The sequence below is a fragment of the Rhineura floridana genome, chromosome 1 (assembly GCF_030035675.1).
Source record: "Rhineura floridana isolate rRhiFlo1 chromosome 1, rRhiFlo1.hap2, whole genome shotgun sequence".
NCBI classification, from domain to species: domain Eukaryota; kingdom Metazoa; phylum Chordata; class Lepidosauria; order Squamata; family Rhineuridae; genus Rhineura; species Rhineura floridana.
Window position 1 is genome coordinate 144,556,944 of NC_084480.1, and position 7,318 is coordinate 144,564,261.

Below are 7,318 nucleotides of genomic sequence, written 5' to 3' on the forward strand. Positions count from 1 at the left end.
AACATTAAGGGAGTGTGGAAACAAACAGCAGGTGATTAAAACATCTGTTGTTTTCTTTGCTTGCCATTTCAATGATAAAGCTGTCTAGATCTGGGCATATTCCTCCCAACAGGTCCTTATTTATAGTCCTAATGGGGGGAAATGGCTAGTTTATACATTCATGTTTAATAAGGAGCTGGTTTATTACTTGATCTGCAGCATCAGACTTGGATGTGTGATAGGGTTGCCCGGTTCTTGGCCTGAGACTGTTCCTGTATCTTTAGGAGAAGAGAAGGTCAGCCAAGTGCAGGTGTTCTTGCAACTCTGTAGTGGGAAAAACCACAAGGTGGAATTCTCCCTCCCCCCTGCACAACTTTTAAAGATACAGAAGACCTCTTGGTTGCTAGGCCCGGCCTCCAAGAGGTCTTCTGTATCTTTAAAAGTTGGGGAGGGGGGAGGGAGAATTCCACCTTGTGGTTTTTCCTGTTACAGTGTTGCAAGAACACCTGCACGTGGCTGACCTTCTCTTCTCCTAAAGATACAGGATCCATCTGAGGCCATGGGCCTGGCAACCCTAATGTGTGAATAAGCCATCATGTATAGCAGGTGTCACGAACCTCTAGCCCTCCAGATGTTGCTAAATTACAACTCTCATAATTCTTGGCTATTGGCTATGCTTGCTGGAGCTGATGGGAGTTGTAGTTCAGCAACATCTGGAGGGTCAAACGTTCCCCACCCCAATGTATACTTGGGGGAACCCCAGAATTTACACAACTAGGAAAAAAAACTAGAAACAAAACCCAGGGGAAAGACCCAAATAGCCTAATGAGGACTGAGCATGCTCAGTGGTGGTCACAGAATGCTGAGTGTCTGTTGGGAATGGGGATGGAAAACTGGGGAGAGAGGGATGGGTTGGAATGGAGTATCTTAAAAGAAAGCCTGCCTGGCTGCCTGGCTGACACAACAGGAACATTCCACACTGCAACATTTTTGTTGCAGGACCTACATTTTTGCAGATCTGATACCACACGTAGGTAGAACTGTTAGGAAGAATGTATCAAAGAGATACCTGGCAAGGGCTTCCTGTCTGATACACACAAGATAAAAGACACGGTCTTAGGAACAGAGTAAGAGTATGTATATTTCAGAAGGCAGATGAATGAGAAGGGGTTAATCATTATTTTCTTGTGTGGATCTATGGGGCAAGCATTAGGTCTGAATATTATCTCTGGGGGGAAAATAAAACCATCACTGCTCTTGCAAGTGCATACAGTCTGCATAATGGCTTAGGAAGGCAGGAGCACCTTCCAGCTTTATGTGCATGACATAAATAATGATTCTCACTTGTCAGAGGTATTTCCTGATGCCAGTGACAACTCCACCATACATTAAAAGGAGGAAAAGAAGACAATGGATGCTCCCCGCAACCATTTCCTTAATGGCCTGATGTTTTGTCTGTTGCTGGTCTTTTCAGATGTAAAAGCAGTCACAGGAGGGTAGAAACAGCAGCCAAGCTAATCATATGAATTAAAACAAATCAAGTTGAGTGAAAGGCTTGTGTCTTACAAGTCCCTTTTCACTGCCATTGAAGTTTTGGTGCAGAAAAAAAAAAAAGATAAATTGTTTACGGAAAGGAAACACATATTATACACAAATGGGCATATTCTGATAGCCAGAATCTTATCCTTCTTTAGCACAGGGGTCCGTTTTTCTTTCCTGTCTCACGCATTCAACAGTCAGACAGAGACAAAATAGGCTATATTGTTCTATGATTAAGAATTAGAGCTGTCAACTGATTGAAGAACTGCAAGTGATTCATCATTTGCTTTTTTTGCCAATTCGTCGACAGCGTAAATAAATGTGAATGTCACCAAAACCTCAATTTACGTGCCTTTTTGAAATATTAAAAAGTGGAAAATAACTTATAATGTAATATACAGGAGCAACGCCTCTTTCACAGTAAGGAAAGGCCGTTTTAAAACACATTTTCCTTTGCAGTTTGTATTACAGTAATACATCAGATGCAAAGAAGGCTAAAAACAACAATGTCCTATCAATTATCATTTTCCTCACTGATTAGAATTAGTCATCACCAATTAATCAACTAAAGCTTTGATTCATCTGCCAATTTAAGCTTGCAGCCCTGCTAGGAACCAAGGGGGGAAAGGACAGTGCATTCTTGCAGATGATGATGATGATGATAATGATGATGATGATTACCACCATCATCAAGCAGTGGCAGTAATAGTAACAAACCTTTTAGTTCACATCCTGTTTTGGGAAATGTGAATTAGATAGGTCATTAAAATACAAACCAAATTTCTTTCCTGTCCCTATTACAGGCCCCATCTGACCATAACTTTAAAACAGTATTATACCAGTTTAAACAGTCATGGCTTTTCCGCAAGAATCCTGGGAACTGTAGTTTATTAATGGTGCTGAGAGTTGTCAGGAGACCCCTTTTCCCCTCATAGAGCTACAGTTCTCAAGATGGTTTAACAATCAATCCCTCTTCCCAGAGAACTCTGAAATTGTAGCACTGTGAGGTTCCCAGGATTCTTTGAGGGAAGCCATGACAGTTTAAAGTGATATGATCATGCTTTAAATGTATAGTTCAGATGGGGCCATAGTCAAGCAGCACAATTCTATACATGCTGCTCTGAAGTAAGTCTTCTTGTGCCATGAGCAGAGCTTGGAAAAGTTACTTTTTTGAACTACAACTCCCATCAGCCCAATCCAGTGGCCATGCTGGCTGTCACTGATGGGAATTGTAGTTCGAAAAAGTAACTTTTCCAAGCTCTGGATGAGACTTAACATGAAGTTAAAGAGAACCCCAACAAAAAAAAAAACTGTTTCAGGGAGAGAAATTCTAAACTGAAATAACTGTTTTAAATAGGAAAACCACTAGGCTGCCTAGGCTAAGGCTGCCTTCACTTGCACCCAATTAAAATACAAACACAAATCAGAAGAACCAGGCATCTAGAGACAACAGAGTCAAAGCCACAACTGTAATACAAGCAGGCTTGAGATGCTCATTATTAGGCTTGTTATTGTGGTATCCTTGTTTTCTCAAACACCTTTGCTTCTGCGTTAGAAGCTAAGAGAGGTAAGTTGACCACCTAACAGAGAGGCCAAAGTCTGGAGGCTGCACGGTATTACATCATTCCTGGCTTCTATGAAACCATGGTAAGTTTTCCCCTGTAAGAAGGGCAGCCAACTTCTAACCGCTCTGAGGTTGCTCTGTTCTCCACACTGAGACCCCATCTCCACTATGCATTTACAGCAGTATCATACCACTTTAAACAGTCATGCCTTCCCCAAAGAATCCTGGGAAGTGTAGTTTGTTAAGGGTCCTGCGAGTTGTTAGGAGATCTCTATTCCCCTCTCAGAGCTACAATTAACAAAGTGGTTTAACAGTCAGTCCTTCCCAGGGAATTCTGGGAATGCATATAATGTTGAAAATGATGTAAAATGCATTACATTAAGCAAAATTTCATACTCAAATGCTGACAAATGTTTGTAAAGGTTTTCTTTAAAAATAATAATCACATACTGATGTAGAAATGTGGTGAACTGAATTTAGTATTGGAAAATTAGAAACTGGAAGAAACTGAAACTGACAGATTCACCCATGCCTAGCCAGAAATATCTATTGTCATACAACCAAACCCCTCATTAGTGGTGGTCAGTCCCCATAATAAGATTTGTGCCATACAGCATCAGAGTTCACAGATATGAAGCAGCATGTCCTGAAGCATGCTAGAACATCATATATGAAATCCAAAAAAAAGGAAGATTATTTGTATTTCATATATGCAATACACCAGTTTTGTACAATTTTAAACATTTTGTTTATGAGGGGTACTGCAAGGATTTTTTTTTAACCACAGCTTTTTTTCAAATTTGGTAGGACCACAAGGAACCTGATAAAATTAAAGATGTGCTGGATTCTCATGAACTATGATTTTCACCTTGAAATACACATTTTTAGGGAGGATGGAGAAAGGATACTTCAGTATCCAGCAGCATACCAGTCACTCAAAACTTTAAACATGTTTAGAACTATTTTGTGCCAGTTTCCAATGCATTTTCTGCTGGTATCCTCCAGCAGCGACTTCTTCAAATAAGATCACATGGGTCTAAGAGTGGCAGGCATCAGGTTCTAGACGAGAAAAACAAGGATCAGAAGGGTTCGAGCAGGGCTGGATTTAAACTTGTTGTGGCCCTAAGCTATAACATGAGTGAGGCCCTTCCCTCTTCAACAAATAATAAAAGTTTTAAATGCAAAATATGGGCTGTACAATTAAACAGAATTTGATAGTCATGTAATATAGGTATTAAAATGCAAGTTATATTTGTGCACATTCTTTATTTAGGAGTTTGTCAAACACATAGCACAATTAAAAATATAATATAAGGTTATAAGGTATCAATTAGATTTTCTTTGTTTCTTTCTTTCTAACGTGAGGCCCCTCGTAATGTGAGGCCCTAATTTGTAGCTTGTTTAGCTTGTACATAAATCCGGCCCTGGTTCAAGGCAGCTAATGTGACTGAAGGCTGGCTGGTGGTCATGTTCTGGAGAACAAAGCTGTACAGCAGCTACACTAGGTAACTGTTGGATTTTTGATATATATTGCAACGAAGTGCAGAAATAACTAGTCTGTTAAGACTGGTAGTTGAAAGACTAAATAAACTTAAGTTTTATTACTACGAAGAAATAAAATCATACATGCTGTTGCAGCCATTGTGGAGTCATGAAGCTTGCACTCACAGGCAACTCAAAAACTTCCTGGGGATAGTCATTCAAAACACAGCTGAATAACATGGCTGAAATATTCCATACAGGTTCTGAAATATCACTGAGGGGGATTTTTTTTTCCAGTCTAAGTGAAATTTAAAAAACACAAATGTGAGTACTTTCGGCTCAGTGCTGGATAAAACTTCTGAGGGGAAGGGGCTGATTTGGCCCTTTGGCTTCCAGTTAGCTCACCCTGCTGTAGGACAAAAGATAATTATTATTTTGCTTAACTACCAGTTTATTAATTAGCAGAGTTTCTCACTGATTCAGCATTACTGGTTGCTCTGCTGGTTTATTTTTCACCAGTTGCCTAAACTTTTCTTTCCTGGAGTTGACAAGAGCTACTTATTTTACACATTTAATTGAATGTACTTCCATACTATTTTCTCCCCCATCAAACCCTACAAGCGCCATCATATATTTCCCCTCCCCTGTAAGTCCTGCAGCCAACGCTTGGTAGAAGAAATTCAGGCCATCAAATGCATCTTGATTCTTTCCACAGATTTAAGAACATAAGAAGAGCCCTAACTCGATCAGGCCAAAGGCCCATCAAGCCCAGCATTCAGTTCCCACAGTGGGAAGTCCAGAAACAGGACATCAGCACAATAGCGCTATATTCGGCTCCCAGAACAGCTTACAGGCAACCCAATGGGACTGACTCCCAAGCAAGGGTTATAACACTGAAGCCTTTAACTGGTCCATGGTACTTGGGGAACATGGAATATTTTGCCTGGGTGCAAAGCACAGAGAACAGGGATGTGAACCGTAAGTCCTGGACTGATTCAGACTGGACCGATTCACATGCTGGATTCAAACCTCCACACCTGCCCTGTAAGTGAACAGAGATGTTCAGATATAGCCCCATCATGTAGTTTTTCCCCTCATGAGCTTTAAAAGAAAAGACTAAAAAACACACAAAAATATGAAAAATCTGAACTAGCCGAAAGATTGTGAGCAAATGAAAGTTGTCTCATCATATCTGTCTAGTATGCTGGTTTTTTCCTTCTCTGTTATTGAATCACATTCATCGCCTCTCTCCATGCCACACACTTTATCTCGCTCTGGAGAGATCCTCTCATACAGATAATGAAAAGTGTTTCCTGAAGCAAAATCATGTTTGTGATTGAGGAATGGTGGAAAGAGGCAAATTCTGTGACCTCAGAACTGCAGCTGTGCCTCTCCTGAGAGGTGCCAAAAACAACATTCCTGTCATGATTTCCCTCGACCTGACTGGTGTGGCAATGCCTGTCTCAAAACAGATGTTTGTCTTGCATAGGAAATTCATTTTCCTGCTTTAATCTTAACACTTTTCAACCCAACATGCATGCTATTAATTCCAGTTATTAGAGACAACTTTGGAAAATCATGTTACTCCCCTCAACAGAGCAAATTCAGTCAGATATGGAGAATCTAGAAGAGGTGTGATAGCAGCAGCACAGCTTTATGCTCTGTTGGCTAAAAGAAGGGATTTCTGGTTCAATCCATTTCTCTTCATGGGTTGTCAACATTAAAGGTGAATTCTCAAAAGATTATCTCACTTAATGCTAAGGGTTTAAATCGGCCATGCAAAAGAAAAAAGTTTGCCTATCAACTGAAACCATTTTGAGCAGCCATCTACCTTCTACAACAGTGTCCTTCAAGCTTGAGTCCTTAGATCAGCCTTTCCCAACCAGTGTGCCTCCAGATGTTGTTGGACCACAACTCCCATCGTTCCTGACCATTGGCAATGCTGGCTGAGGCTGATGGGAGTTGTGGTTCAACAACATCTGGAGGCACACTGGTTGTAAAAGGCTGCCTTAGATGTTGTTGGACTACAACTCCCTTCAACCTCAGCCATCTTAGTTCAGCAACTTTTCTCCCAGTGGAGAAGCAACTGTGACAGCAGGGATCCCTGCCGAACCAAAGAAAGACATAAAATGGGCAGAGAACCTCAGGCCCAGGCCTCTCAATCTAGACCTTGGGACTCTCCCAGGCCACACCCCATACTGGCCCTCCATCACTCCCCAGTATGTCCTTCAACTCTAATCATGCCTCTTGGTTACATGGATGGAGGATAGAGAGGAATGCATGTAGAAACTATGCTACTACAAAGGTAATTTTTACATTCATTGCTCCACCCACTTTCACCCCAGCCCCACCCAGCACCGGCACATGACCCTTAGATAGTTGCCCAGAAGGGAATGCAGCCCTCGTTGTAAAAGAAGTTTCTCCACCCTTGCTCTAAATATTCAGAAAAGAAAACAAAAAGCACTGAACTGTCCTCAAGGCTGGGGCAACAATTCCCTAAAAGAAAGATCCTAGGCCTATATGTCCCAGAAACTCTAGCACCTGGATTGCCCCGATAATGGTTTAAGGCTCCTCTTGGCTATGGGTATTAATATCCTACAAAACATATAGGGAGGCTACTTCCATTTCACCCAAAAGGAGGAAAAGCATCACAAAAAGAGAGGACCAAAGGAGGACACCAATTTGCATAAAATGTGCATATGATCATATGTAAGTGAAGATGTCTGTGACTAGGTGACCTGTATGCTTGCTCTG